Here is a 15,534-nt window from a genome sequence, read left to right on the forward strand (position 1 = left end):
AGCTTCAGCTGGAGAATATTCACCTCTCACCGGCTCGTCTCGTGCCGGGTTTTTCCTCTTTAAGTGTTTTAACATGCATGTTGTGCTCCCGTGAAAAGCAAGTTCCGCCTTGCATGTATTGCATACGACAGCATTCTTGGTTTGCAGTTTTGTGAAACTTTACACACCTTGCTAGTTCGGATTCGTTTGCACTCCGTCATAATTCGCGCTGTGTTTTCTTCTACCGCAATAGCATTTGTAACGGCTGCATTACACTCTAGCGCTACAGCGCCGTAGCGGTCAAATCGCGATATTGCAGGCCCTTACATTAGGTCACGTGGGATCAAACGACTACTCGACAACAAAGATATTTGTCGACAATTTTTTATTGTCGACGTTGTCGACAATGTCGACTAATCGTTTCAGCCCTAATCCGGTTTGCCGGTCTGAAAGGTTTGACCAAGCTGCTTCCTGGTACCTCTCTGGGGAGGCATCAAATCTAAAAGAGTTTTCTTGTTTACTTGTTGGAATGGAAATGAGAACTCAACTTAAAAACTAGATATTACCACCGTCAACAATCACCCTGAATTAAAACAATGTGTGAACGACCTGACCCTGGACATCAAAGGAAAGGAAAAGGTTTCGGTCTCATGATTTCTGGTCAATTTTAGCTGCTGCTTTTAACTTCTCCTTTATCCGTGGCATTCCAGGAGGGCGATAGTAGAGTTATGGAGTGCCAGAGAACCCTTTGGGAGTCTCTCTCATTTAGGTCTACATTAACCTCCACCTCTTAAGCTGAGAAGGTCTGGTCCACCTCTATAAATATTTTCCAGAATTTCTCAAATTCTTCATCGCAGACCGAGGGCGGCTTCCACTCTTGAAGTGACATCTGGTATAATTTTCGGTCGGTGTATGCAGGGGCAAACTCAGGAAAGGGAGGGAAGAGGAAAAGGTAGTCTCGCTAGGCCGCTCTCCTGTTTTCCCTCCCTCGATCCGACTCTTTGCCCTAGGTGTGGCCAGCTGTGCTGTGAAATGTAATCCCCCCCCAGTTTTTTTCTACATCGTTTCCCTGAGCCCCAAAGCCTCCCTCTTTCTCTCATTCGCAGGGTGTAATTGCAGGAGACCGTCTAAAGCTGCCACATGGCGTTCAGGAAAGACTTTGACCTGCCGTAGCTGTCAGTCAGATGGACTGATGGAGTCTTCCTGCAGTAGTGCTCCATTAACTTCTTCTGTTGCAATGTTTCCCCATCCCGTTTATAATAGTTTACATGTGTTTTGCACTTCTTTTCAGCAACTCTATTTAGTCCTCTTGGAACAGTCGCTCATTTTTACACTTTTCCTCCAATACTTCAGTTACATTGGTCTGTGGACATATATAAAAATAGAATTTTTACTATAATATAGTATGTTTATAGATGTATTTCTTATCTCAATACAATACCTTGACCAAAAATTGATGCACCTCTTGATGGAAATAAATGTTTGTTATTTCCATCAAGAGACGCATCAGTGTTTGGTCAAGGTCTTGTATTGACAATGCAAGAGTCCAGCACTCTGTAACGTCTCCTCCAGCACATCCCAAGGACTTTCAATGAATTTAAGTTCTGGACTCAGAGGTGCCGATTCATGTGTAAAAATGATTCTTCATGCTCCCTCCCAACCATTCTTTCACAATTTGAGCCTGATGAATCTTGACACTGTCATCCTGTAATATGGCCATGATGTGCCTTCCTACATGGTTGTTTAAGAAATGAAAAGCTACACACTCAAAGATAACAAAGTTGTTATAAAGTGTTGCCAAGAAAATCTAGCTTGGTGGTCCCTAGTTTGCCAGAGATTCGGAAATTACGCAACTCAAGTTGTTTAAAAGATCACCTCGGCTCAACATACTGGAGCATGTATGCTGACTGAATGCTAGGCATCTTGTCCAATGATAACCTGAAGCATAAAGCTGTAAAATTAGAGCTGGATAGAAAGTCGACATTTAGTGAGACTTATTTCAGACGACCTTTCTGCAGATCGGTCCTCTGTGGCTTTTTCCAGCCACTTTACATCAAGAAAATGACAAAAGAAATGGCCGTTTCTGCATGTTACGTAATGACGTGACATATTAGACGATAAAATAACACCTCTGCCATAACTAAAAATCAAGCTGGGTCCGTTGATACTTAAAACAGGATTTCAGAAGTCTGAATGAGAAGCTGCTACGGATCTTTGGAAAGTGATGTTAGGAGTCTCTTGGCTCCTGAGGGAGCTGTATTTTGTAATAGTCAGCATTAAGGCTGGAGGGTTACAGTGTGATGCAGGAATGGTTTCCATATGAGTGCTCTTGGAGTACAGAAGAGTCATCTGGGCCTCAGATGGAGTCACAGACTGCCTCGCCTTGCCTCGGGTTCACCGCTAGTAATGACGCTGTCAAAACATAGTGCCCACGCTCTGTATTTGTGTATGTCTAAGTGCACATGTGCAGTACAATGTCGTTGACTATTTGTTCAAGAACCTGCGAGTGTGTTTGTGTATGTCTAAGTGTGTGTGTGTGTGTGTGTGTGTGTGAGTAAGAGAGGCTGGTTTTTGAGGTCGCTGCCATGTGATTTAATTACAGGCTTGTAGAGTTTATGCGACGAAGTGGGTTGCCGTAGGTAGCAATTAGACAGGCAGACATGAGCATGAGTGACCATCAGCTGGCTGTTTAGACTCTGTGTGTGTGTAGACTGTCGGGTATAACTTTATTACATCCAGAGGGTCTCTTGGAGTGTGTACTCATGATAACACACTCTTCAGTTTCGTTACGGTCACTAAATTCCTCAGAGTGTAGACGCTGTTCTCTGTGATCAGCAGCCGCATATCTCTATCAGTTTACGGCTCTCTGTTTGCGCTCAGAACAATAGCGTAAGATCTTCAGGGGTGTGGAATCAAGTATGAGGAACCCCTGCTGGTTTGTAAGCCTCTCTATGAGTAAACACACAAACGATTTGTTTATTTATTCTCAGTGTAATTCTAGTCTATTTCCTTTCACTAGTCTATATTGTATCCTGTTAGCTATTGTTTTAGCAAACGAGGCATTGTGTGTGTAGGAGTCCGTGGGACGCATCAGCTGTAGCTGTCACAGCGGAACAATCGTCCTCAGTTCGCTTAGCTTGATTATAATTCTAGGGTGTTTGCAGGATTTTTTCTGGAGTGTGTGTATGTTTTCTGGAATGGGATTTCTTTAAATCCAGTGTGGGCATCTCATCTAGCACCGAAGGGCCAAGGGTGACTTCAGCCACCCTCACACGACAAGCGCTCTTTCACTTTTTCTGGGTCATATGGATTAAGTCCAGGGTGCTTGGCATTCCTGAGTGTAAGCCTAGCTGGCCCCTAAAGGGCAGTCACCCTTCGTGCATTCATATGCTAATGAGACCTGTGTCACCAAAGCTAATTCTAATGTGATGGATAATACTCGATATAGCTCTAATGTTGTTTTTGGATTTAGTTTGGTGCCCCTATAGAGAAGGAATTTTCTTAAGCATTGCAACTTAATTTCTTAAAGAGAAGAGTGTAATATCTTGAAAAACTAGGGGGAGAAGGGTGGGGCTACGAGGGATCGATGTAAATCAAATTACCATATTAATTAAAAATAAAATGCATATGTGCTGTTTAAGCAGATGACTCATTTCAGTGCATTTATATAGAGCAATGTTGTTAAAAATAAGTTCTCGTGAAATAAAATATTAAATGAAAAACTTAAAAACTTAGAAATGTTGCCTTGGCAGCTAACTGAAATTAAAAGTTTGTTTAAGTGCTAACATTACTAAAACCCGATAAATATACATTAAAGCAAAACAGAAATGTTTGATGAAAACAAACTAATAAAAAATGACCAGAGCATGAAACAAAATTACTAAATAAAAAAAAAATACTTAATACATTTTATATAAATAAATAAATAAATAAATATAAATTATATATATATATATATATAATTGCAATTGGGTTAAATGCTGTCAAAATTTGTTCATTTGGTGATGTTGGATCTGTGGCATTGTAGTTCGGGCATTCAACTGTGGAACTAATATGGGAAATATTAGCTTGAGTCTAGCTTGCAACATTTCCCAATCCCATTCCCCTCTTCTCCCCATAATTTCCTTTCTCTGCAAGTAAAACACTTGATACATGAATGAACACATATGTATCACTGCGTCAGTGTGTCTGTACATTTATAGAGCTGTTTTGTCTTTCTTTCACTCTGGGATGTTCCCTGGTGGGTGGAGTAGGAGCAGAACAATGCTGTGATCATTTACACCTTCACTGTTACTGCTACTGTCTCATTGCAGAAGCACTCACCCACAATAAGATGTGTAGCTTACACGAACGTGTCAATATATATTCACTCATAAACTACACAATAATAAACACATTTAGACAGTTTCAATGATCTTACGCTCTTACACACCACACCAAAAGCCTAAATGCAGCTCTCACACTAGAGTGGTGGAGTGTAGATTGCTATTTTCAGATACTTTGGTTGTAGTGTTAAGTCCATGGTGGATCTTTCTCTTGAGCTCCAGGGCAGGGTGGGAGATGGGAGCAGTTCCTGGGCTCTACCCCAATGAAGATGCTCACGGCAGGCTGTGGTGGCCTAGGTTAACCAGGATCATGACACACCACTGACTCTAGGGTCTGTGAAGTGGGCCGGAGGGGATGAAAGGATTGATGGAGAGAAAAGGAATACTCCTGCGGTCCTAAGAAGCCTCTTCTCCTGAGCTACAGGGGTTTATTATGTTTTATTGGCCTCGGTAAAGAAATGCCAAAAAAAGAGGCAGACAGATAGTTGATGTTCATTTGTTTAATTGCGCTCTACTGTGAGAAGAAAAAAAGCTGGGTTTGACCTTTGACCTAAGGAAACTGGCCAGCAGTTGTGCACCTAAAGGCAAAGTAAACAGACCTACCAAAGAACATGACACACTTGGCAGAGTTGACATTTTTGTTTAGGGCTCTTTGCTGCTTGATTTAGTGGTATCTCTAGACATTTATTTTGACATGCTAGGCCTTTTTATTACATGATATAAATAAACACAGAAACACTTATTTTCTTAGAAGAAACCACTGTAAATTCAATGTATGTGTCCTCATGTCTTCTTTTAGTGAAATATATTGTTTGTCTGTCTCCTCAAGGGGCTGTTTGTGCGTGGGGAAGAGATTAAAAAGGTTAAATTACAGAGTAGCTTTGACACGTTTTCATTACGCCACTGTGTACTGTTATTTGACTCTTGATGGGTGATATGTTTATATATTTATAATTTTAATAAACGTCTCTTTCAGGAATGTTTGTTAAACACACAGACAGTTTGTCTTGAAGCTCTGTTAATAATTTTTCTCTAGTAAACACGTTTGACGTGTTTGGAACTTGGAGGGCTTTTGTATCATTGCAGTTCATCCTAAGAAGTATGCAAGATAAGAATTACTGCATCCCAAATCAGTATTTTAATGCTAGTAAGCTAAAGGGGCTTGGATGATAACTTTTTCAGTATATCTTCTTTTTCAGCTATGTTACCCACAACCCCTTGCGCGACAGAAATAGATTTCTCTTTTTAGGTTTTCAGTTAATGTATAGTCCAAGGTTGAAGCTGACACATAATTTTTTCGATATGCATTCACCTGAAAGTGATGAGACTGTACACAAGTATGCATACTGAAACAAAGCCCTATGCTGAATTTGAAATCCCCTGTATACACCCTTAAAGATAAAGGTTCTTTATTGGCATTGATGGTTCCATGAAGAACCTTTAACACCCATGGAACATTTCCACTGCATTAAATGTTCTTTATAGTGGGGGAAAAAAAGGTTCTTCAGACTATTATATTGTTCTTTAAACCTAGAAAACATGGTTATTTTAAGAACTGATCACTGAACGGTTCTGAGGGGAACCAAAAAGGGCTTTTCTGTGGCATTGCTGAACCCCCCCCCCCCAAAAAAAACAACCTTTGGAACCTTTATTTTTAAGAGTGTAATGTAGTCCACTTGAAAGAGTGAATGAAAACAAGTAAGCAAATTTGAACACTGAGAGGGCCAGAAAGGTTGTGGACGCCATCTGCAGAGACACAAATTTATTCGGCGTGAGCCTCACAGTAGGTTTTCCCGAGCCGTTTAGTGTACATTGGTACCTCAAAATAGTGAATTATGTAAGGGTATAGGCGCGATTTCAGACACAATTCTAGTGTTTTGCATACAGTGCTATCAGGCCCCCAAAAGGCTGCCCACTCGGATGCCCATGTGAAAAGGCATGACCCTGGCGTCGATTTCCGTGAGTAAAAATTGCTGTGCGTAAGCACATGTTTTGAACTGGGGCCCTGCCCCAGAGCCTATCTAATGTATTGAGAGAGTGAGAAAGGTAGGATTGCCAATGAGCACAGCTTTGCTGACCTCAGCAGCTTGCATAGACAAAGCTAACTGAGCGGCGCTGGTGTGCGAGATAGCAGAGAACACAGTGACAGCAGTGGTCCCTCGCACATACAGTAATGAAAAACACAGTGAAGTCTCTGACATAAACAAAATAAACATTCACATGTCGGTTTTTCTTCCAAATTTGTCCTAACCAGGGATGATGTAGTAAAGAATGGTCCTGTAATAAGTGACAAACAATGTCAATTTCTTGTTTTTTATGTTGCACAGAGTGCCTCTGGCCAAGGTGAAATGTCATTGGTCCAAAATTGCACTTCATATAGCTGAAGGATTAATCATATTCAGATTAGCTGCAATTTTGTTACTTTGAGCCAACTTTTTGGAGACAACATAATACACACTGCACAAAAAGTGGGCAGTGCATAGTGTGGGCGAACTAATAGACACAGATATTATTAGTATTGATGATTTAACTGGGTAGGTCAGATGGAAATGGGGTTAGTAGATCTGGGTTGAACTACATTGATCTGTATCGCACTGTGTTAGTCTGTTTATCAGAAATAGTCTCTTTCTGACATGAATATATGTAAGTTATGGGTCATGGGTATAGGTTTAGTGTGCGGGTCACTGCTTCTGTACCACAGTGAGGGCAAAAGAGAGGCAACGTGCAGGGTGCTACTGAGACCAGACCACACATTCCAGAGGTCAGGGCTCATGGGTCAAAGGTGACAGAGAACGTTAATCTCCCTGTGTGTACTTTTGTGTGTGTTTTAGTGTGTAGTCTGGGTGGGTTTTGTGGTATATGTGTCTGGGAGCCAGAATGGATCTGTTTGTGTGTTTCGGAAATGTCAATCAAGTTTGAAATGCATCTCTGACTTCTGAAGAATCCCACACAGGGCGTTCTCATTCCAGTGAGCAAGTGCAGAACATTTTATAAATGGCATGTCCTCACCAAGGGGTCAAGGTCTGACCGGTTAGCATGGCTTCGGGATGTAGGCCCTATTAAATACAAACCAAGTTATGCTAAGGCCCTGTCCCAAATGGCACACTTTATCAGTCTTGTGGACTTGCATTTCTTGGAATGCCATTAAGTCCACAAAGCTGTAGGGTGTCCCATTTGTTGCTTTGAGCCTCGATGCACACTTTTGCTAGTGTAGACTCAGAGGAGCACCGTAAAGGGTTAGGGTGCCATTTAGATCAGTGCTTAACTCGGGGAAAGTCACTAGTGAAATGTTTGGGCGCGTGTACATTCTTGTGGTGTAATAAGGCACCACATCCGATTTGTCATGACGCAATTTCCTGCTGCTCTAGAGCAATTATTAATACGGTTCAGGTGTTTGGTTCATAAGTAATTACCTCCAGAACTGAGCATCTGTGAGCAAAATTGGCAAATTTCAAATCAACAACTTCCAGAGGGTCCTGAGCCAGCTGAACAACTGCTGATAAAGCTTTCTCCAGGTATCATAGACCTTTGTCCACACACACTCTGATCTAAATATACAATGTGCTTCATGCTGTAGCATTGCATTAGATTTCTATGGCCACCCTCACTTCCTCTTGCCCTGTCTCCCTCCCTCATTTACCTTTCTCCCAGTAATTAATAAAGCCCTCCTCTTACATTTCCCTTGTTCCCAGCAGGGGTGGATTTCTCTTTTGTGTTCGGCTTCAGTCTTTCAGCCAGTGAGAGTCTCATGAGAGCTGGCAGTGAGCCACTCATTCTCAACAGATTCCCACAGGGGTTACCGTGCCCGTTCTCTCTCACTCTGCATCCTCCACAGGCTCTCGCATTGTGTGAAGGCCCTGGCCACAAGCCCTTTGCAGATCACCAATGATAAAGCCATCAATGGAGCTGAGAATTAAACAACAAACCCTCACGTCACCCGTAGTGGCCTCAGAGGATATGCTTGTATCTAAAATGATTCTTTTCTTGCATACTGTCATGTGTGCATTGTTTCCTCAAGGTGTAGTCCTGATTGTTGCCATTGTAGTTTGAAAACGTTGGAAAGGTCTTTCCTCATATCAGGTTTGTTATGAATCAAGTTCACCCCAGACTCATTGTGTCTAATTGGGACTCAGGTTACATGTTCAAGGGTGTATTGACCAACATGTGCTCCAGCCAAGAGTTACAAAACAACCTGAAGTGCTGATAACAAAGTTCTGACCAAGGAAGTCTATAATGCCTGGAGAAAGATATGTTAGGATTCCCATTCATCTCAAAGGCAGTTGAGTTGGCTAATGATGTTAGCTATGCTAGCCAACCAAACCTTGACATCTTAGTTCTGGCACACGTTTCACAAGATGCTAAATGTTGACTGTAAATTAAAACTCCAGAAGGTGCCATTTATGGATCAACTTCCTGCACAACCTATCTAAAACCATTTCCTTCCTTTATTTAATGTATAATAATGTAATTACAGCCTGGTGTTGTCTGACTCAAGGGGTCAATGAACAATTTGGCAGATATCCTCATACAAACTTTCCTAAAGAGCATGTAAAACACCCTTGCTTATCTTACATCATATGACTAGGCCTTTCCCTTTGCATCCTTTAAGCGTGTCTTTGATTCGTGACATTTGTTTTGTGGTATCTTTGCACACTAGCTACAGGAAGACTTGATACGCATGACAGGGTCTCACATTATGAAGAGACTTGGCTAGAATGTATTGTGGTAATTGTGGTCTCTATTTCAGAGTATCTCTGTGTATTCTTTCCACCACATTTCAACATTTTTACTTCTTGTTAGCTTACCTCAGGCCTCCATCACACATGCACAGTCACGCTACATCTGTGTTCTTACTGCTGATCTAAGTTGGTTCTGTTTTGTGTATCTAATGCACTTAAATTAAGCACATTTACCCCTTTTCCACCAAGGCAGAGCTGGTGCTGGTTCGGAGCCAGAGCCTAGTTTCAAATCGGTTCTTTGTTTTTCCACCGCCAAAGCACCAGCTCCGAACCAGTAAAACTGGTTCTTAAGTAGCACCAAATCATTGCAGGGTCTAGAACGGAGCCAAGAAAGAACCGCTTGCGTCAGAGGCTGGGGGCGGGGTTACCGTGGCCAACAAGACTGAAGAGAAACTTGTGACCGCCATTTTTAAATAGCAGCTAGTCGAGCTAATAGCAGCTCGATTATAATATCCGTCTATGTAAGTTACGGCGAGCTGCACGAACGCGTTGGATTCGCCGTGTTTGGATGCCGATTTATTTTCGCAAACCCATGAGCATCCATAGTAACGCAACGTCTATTATTGTTGATGCCTTGTTCGAGATGCATCGGAGCAGCGTGGACCGATCAGAGCTGCGGGAGTGTTTGGAGATCATACGACTCCTTGTGCTTTTTGATCGCTTTCGCAGTGCTTTGATTTCATGTGCTGATCGTTCTGCGAGAAGCCGATGCATCTCGAACAAGTCTGGTGTGTTTGTGTTTGGCGCTGCCGCACTAGCGTTGTTGGGCAACATGATACGTATGCAGTGACATAAGATATAGCTCTGTTGTGGCTCTCTGGCCGGTGGAAACGCAAACCGGTTCTTAGTAAGCTCGTCAGTCGAACCAACTCCGAACTGGCAATAGCTCTAGCTCTGAACCAGCACCCGGTTCTTGTTGGTGGAAAAGGGGTAACAGTGTTTGTGCTTTTGAAAGTTTATTCAAAAGAGAGTTTTGACACCTCAGAGTTAGGACCTCTGAGTGCCCTTCTTGTTGGAGGCCAGAGGGCCCCTGTCAGGAGAAGGCCTTTCCTGAATACGCATTTCTTCACAAAGCTTTATTCCTTTTCACCAATGAATCTTTGTCCCAACAATGACAGATCGGCCTTTAATAGTCATTCACTGCTTCTGCTTCACAATGCAGTTCACTTTCACCCCATCATGCAGTCATTACAACTACTTACTTTCGAGCAAGAAGCTTTGAAGGAAAGGTCAAACATTTTAGATATTTCTTACTGCAGGTTTGCTTAAGTCCAAATGGTTTAAGGCTCTGCATCAGATAGCCTACCTAATTGGTAGAAGTCTAGTTATACCAAATAATTTTTTTTAAAGATTTGCGCCATCAGAAAATTGTTTGTTTGAACATTCCGATCAGCCAGACAGCAACAATGGGTCAACCAGTGGCATTAGATTGGGGTGTGACTTGCTTTTTGACATAACCAATGGCATATGGTGGATAATTTTTTTAATTCTGTTAGTGACAGAAATTACTCTTCATCTTTGATAAGTTGTTTAACAAGTTTGGATTTTTTGTGTAGTTCTGGCAGACTGCATTACTTCCAGTGACTTTTTTTTTAGTGGCCGTGACCCAATAAAAAAAAAAAATTAAAAAAATCAAAGCTGTAAGCATTATGCCACATTCTCTCACACATTTTCGCAAGTGAACAAAATATCTGTCTATGTAATCTTGCAGCAGACACGCAAACACGTTTTTCCTCCAGGCTTTATGACTGTGTAACCAGCCACCAATAGTCAATTGTCTCCAATAAGAATCATCCCGTTTCTTACATAAACATTGATTTCTAGAAATTATTTCCATTCTGGCCTATCAGCAGCTGTGGTTCAGTGAAGAGCTGGTTCAGTGGTTGCCAGTAGCGACTGACTGGTGTCTAGCCGTTCCCCTTCTGAGAGCAGAAAGGCTGCATGCCCACATCTGATAACGCAAATAGAAAAATTTCCCCCACAATGCACCACTCTACCACCCACTCATAATTGTTTTGTGAGCGTGTTTGGTGTGCATGGCGCTCGAGGTCTCAATAGATTTTGGACCCATTGTTTTTCATTATGCTCATATTGAGCATTAAGTCAGAGACTAAATGGAGAGTTCATACGCACTGAACCCAGTGGCAAAGAGCCACATGACAAACTCTCTGACCAGGGGGTGTGGGGGGGTCTGTACTCCCTAATTATATATTTGTTTAATATATGAAAGTAATGTTAAAATGGTCAAATATTAAAGCAACATTTTTTTTTTTTTTTTTTTTTTTAAAGTTTGCAATACTGATGTAACTGATGTAAATAACACTGAATAACCGTTCATTTACAATTTAGACATTTATGAGACAAAATAGACATTTGTGAGAAAAACCCATTGAGATGAGAACAGTAAGTTTATAACATAGTCTGAATAACAGTGGCACCCTGACAACCACAAAAGTCATTGTATAATTATTTTGCACCTTGCCTTTCACAATTGAAATTTGGTGAAATCCGACACGGAGTAAATTCGTCTTGATAAGGACATTGGTCTGTTTGGCATAAGTCAGGCTTTTAATATTTTTCACATGGTTTCCCTGACATGAGGATTTGATAAGAGCTGTTTAATTTAGACAGCTACCTCTTTGTCTCTGTAGGTCACCACTCACCACTCTTTAACTGTGGCCATGGGTCCATTGTGAATCAGACTGAATTTATTTCAATTTAATTAACTACGCACAGACCACAGTCCTCCCTTCCCTCTTTCTTTCAGTCTCTCATAGTTACTGTTGTACCAGGAAGTTTAAGTAGAGAGAGTTACAGTAGATAAAAAAACATAAAAAAAACCATATTACTTCTTGTCTCAGCCTCAGTTTGTCAGGTTTGTGGCATTAAACCTTTGAAAGATCTTCATCAGCTTTGTTTGAAGCACTTCAGAACAAGTTAGCTAGATGTTCAGAATTCTTATATTAGGTCTCTTAAAATGGTCTGTAATGTGTGCCTTTTGATCAGAAACTTTGATCACAAAGTCTGTATGCATTTTCCAGAGATGAGATGATGAGATCTGGACCACATTCAAACCTGTCTCTTACATAAGCACCACGGCTGAACACTTAACAGCTTGACTACCTTCAAGTTTTTTGAGTGTGTTGAGTAAAGCTGCTCTTCAGATTGTGTCTCTTGGAATGAAGATTGTCCTTTATTGCTGAAGAGTGAGAAAGAGTAAGAGAAGAATGAGGCGAGTCTCAGCACACTAGGCCTCTCTCGTGGTGATGACATGGGCGGTAGAACAACGGCGTGCTGGCATGATGCGGGCTCTCTGCCAACATCATTGGGCACAGACAGAAGGCTATTCACTAACACATGGAATTAATGTGGAGGTCTTCACAAACACACACATTTCAGAACTATTTAGCTAGTGCAAAACATATTTAACCCCCCTACTACAAAAGTTTTCTTTTCTTTTTTACTGATTTATAAATCATAGTTTTTGTCTACTTTTCCAGTGAGAAAAAATCTTTAAATATAAATAGATATTAACAAGTAACAAAATCTCATACAACATTAAGAGAACACATGTAACAAATTTGTTAACCATCTGCATACTTATGCAGATATACACACACCCTGGCAGAAATAGAAACAGTATGCGTTGTCTGTATGTTAACATGCGTGCGCATATGATGAAATTTGATCGCCAGCACTTGGCTTTTCCCAGACATTCTAAGTGTATTTGGCCTTGTGGTCAGAGCAGATCTGAAAACATCACAAGCAGTGCCAAAGAGGAATGTGCGTCCATGTCTGCATGTGTTTCTGCATATGTACCCTAGGTCCATGGATTTCCTCCACCCAGTCTCAAACCCCGGGATCGAATTGGCTAAGCAAGTTTCTTTGACCGTCCCCAACTCAAGCACCTGTGAGAAAACCCTACAAACTCCCAAAGCCCTTTATTTTTGCAGGTGTTAAAAGTGTCTACAGCCTTTAATTCCAGTATTGCTTATTCGTCTGAAAGCAGAAAAAGGACAGAGGTGTTTGACCACATGTAAATGAAGTAGCTTATGTTGTACACAACCTTATGTCTAAAAACCACGACATGATGTCCCTTTGAATATTATTTCACTCTGCACTTAAGACTTTGTCCAAGTATTTGGAGGTTGAGGAATAAGTAGATTTTCTGTCAAAGAAAAGCAAAGAGGCCCTGAGGGTAGATCGAGGAACGTTGTTTTTAAAAACGTGCTTGTTCCCAGTGGTATGATCTTACATATACATTCATACAATAAACCAAACCTTTAATATGTGTGTGTGAGTATGTGTGTGTTAGAACGAATCAGTCACCACGGATGCAGTCTCCTCTCTCACCAACCACAAAAAACCCATACGCCCCCTTCTCTCTTTTGCTCCAAACACCATTCCAGACATTTGGGTGGTCGGCGTAAGCTAAGCTTTGTTTTTCTTGCTATTCACACATTTTACAATCCTTCAAGGGGAATTTTTCAAAGCTCCCACCACAACTTTGAGTCTGATGTTTAGTTTGCTTTGATTTGAAAATATGTATTTATTTTCCCCGCTGTTGGCTAGATGATGACAGCTGACGTGTGTTTTGCAGGACGTGTGACATTTTAATGAGTCGGCCATTTTGGGCTGAGTTCCCAGCCTGGCATCTATCCCTTTCCTTAAAGAAAAAATACACTGGTTTAGATGCATACCAAACTGATGTGCATGTAGTTTGTTGTCCATACCAAGGGAAACCCTCCTCAGCATAAGTCTTCAGTCTTTTGCTTTCAACCACAAAAAGTGTCTCCATTATAGTTCTCTCAAGAAGCAAGAAGTCATGAACCAAAATGTTATGAAAATGTTTTAGCAAAACCACAAGTGAACCTGAAAAATCCATATAATCTGTCTCCAAAATGTCCACATACAATCTCTGTTCCAAACCCTAGTGAGCCGCCTACCTAGAAAGCATCATGGTCTCACTCCCAATGTAAGTTCTTCCAAATAGCCAACAACATTATGTACCTCCAACTTGTTTTGGCTAAATCCTTAAGCCCAAACTATACTTTTTTTTCCATATATTTTGTTTTGTATAAGTATTGTTGTTAGCTTAGCAACATGCTAACACCATACTCTATTAGAATTAATTGAGAGTTATTTGTGTGATGTTGCCTATGTAGATTGTTCCAAAAAAAAAAAAAAATCAACTTTAAGTGTTTGTGCTGCCTTAAAAATTAACGTTTAGGCAACTTAAATATCCAAGTTGTAACAAGTACACCTTCACATTTCATGTTGACTAAACTTAAAATATAAGGCAGCACGAACGCTTGCCTTTTTTTTTTTTTTTACAACTTTATTTTTTTTTTTTTCAGTGCAGGTTTCATGGATGTAAATGCAAATGTAGGAAGCAAGACGGCTCACTAGGTTTGGAAAAAGACTTTTAACAAATCACACTGATCCCGAATTTCCAAAGTTCTCACTGAAAAGCACCTGCTATCACCCTTGTTCTTGTTAAAACCCAACATTACCCTTTACAGTTTGAATCCCTCAATAAAACTAGCCTATAAAACCAAAGAAACATGGAATGCTAGGCTTTGATTGGTTTGGTGTTCATTGTAAGGTCTTATCTGTAATGAATTAGTTCTCTGAAGCTCTACATACAGTATTGTTTGCGTTAAAGCTTTGCTTAATGGCGTTAGGCTGCATTGTCTTTAGCTGTTAAGCTACTTTGCACTGACAATAGCACTGAACCCGAGCAAAAGGGAAGGGAATCTTCTCTTGCTATTGTGCTGCTTCGCAAATGACTTAATTAGCAAACACGCAAACTGTCACTTCAAGACAATGTGTATTAGATACACAGTACATTATGTGTGCTCTGTGAGGTTTTGTGTACACGGCTCTTGTAGTAGCAGCACTTTAAGATAATTCTTTGTTTAGAAGATTAGATAATGGCTAGAAGAACTTCCTAGTTTGCCTGTTGGTGTCGATTTTAGTTTACAATTCATTTCATCAGTTCTTCAGTCGTCCTGTTCCTTTTACATCTAATGCTATTTTGCTTAGTTTTAAGGCTTTTTACACTTAGTTTTCATGCTTTTTACACTGCAATCAGTATATATATATATATATATATATATATATATATATATATATATATATATTTTTTTTACAATAAAAACATCTAAAACAAATCCTTTAAACAAGATCATTTTACTTGACATGCAATATTTAGTTTCATAGAATATATCTTGAATTAAGTTTATTTTTCCAACTCCACCGGCATTTTTATTTTATTTATTTATTTATTATTTTAAGCATTTATAAATCAGAAGTATGCTTCAAAACAAGAAAAAAAAATTGCCAGAGAAAAAAAAAAAAAAAAAAAAACAATACTGATTTTGCAGTGTATTTTTCACTATATATTATGCTTCATGAGCACAAGTCATGTGAAACATCCCTGCCCTCTCAGGTAAGTGTGTATCATGACACGCCCTATGTGTGTTTTTTGC

The 15,534-nt window shown here is 40.4% G+C and overlaps 1 protein-coding gene and 1 long non-coding RNA gene across 3 annotated transcripts in view; one reads left to right on the top strand and one right to left on the bottom strand.

Annotated features, from left to right (window-relative positions):
* plpp3 (phospholipid phosphatase 3) overlaps positions 1-15,534 on the top strand; it is a 39,407-nt gene that overhangs the window by 5,470 nt on the left and 18,403 nt on the right. The window lies entirely within an intron of this gene.
* On the bottom strand, positions 409-15,531 carry LOC309481841. The gene is made up of 3 exons (XR_014200104.1): positions 9,979-15,531; positions 501-9,219; positions 409-450 (listed from the first exon to the last, which is right to left on the bottom strand). It is a non-coding gene; the product is annotated as an uncharacterized lncRNA (long non-coding RNA).

Source organism: Leuciscus leuciscus (assembly GCF_965113295.1).
Source record: "Leuciscus leuciscus genome assembly, chromosome: 19".
In the NCBI taxonomy this organism is placed as follows: Eukaryota; Metazoa; Chordata; class Actinopteri; order Cypriniformes; family Leuciscidae; genus Leuciscus; species Leuciscus leuciscus.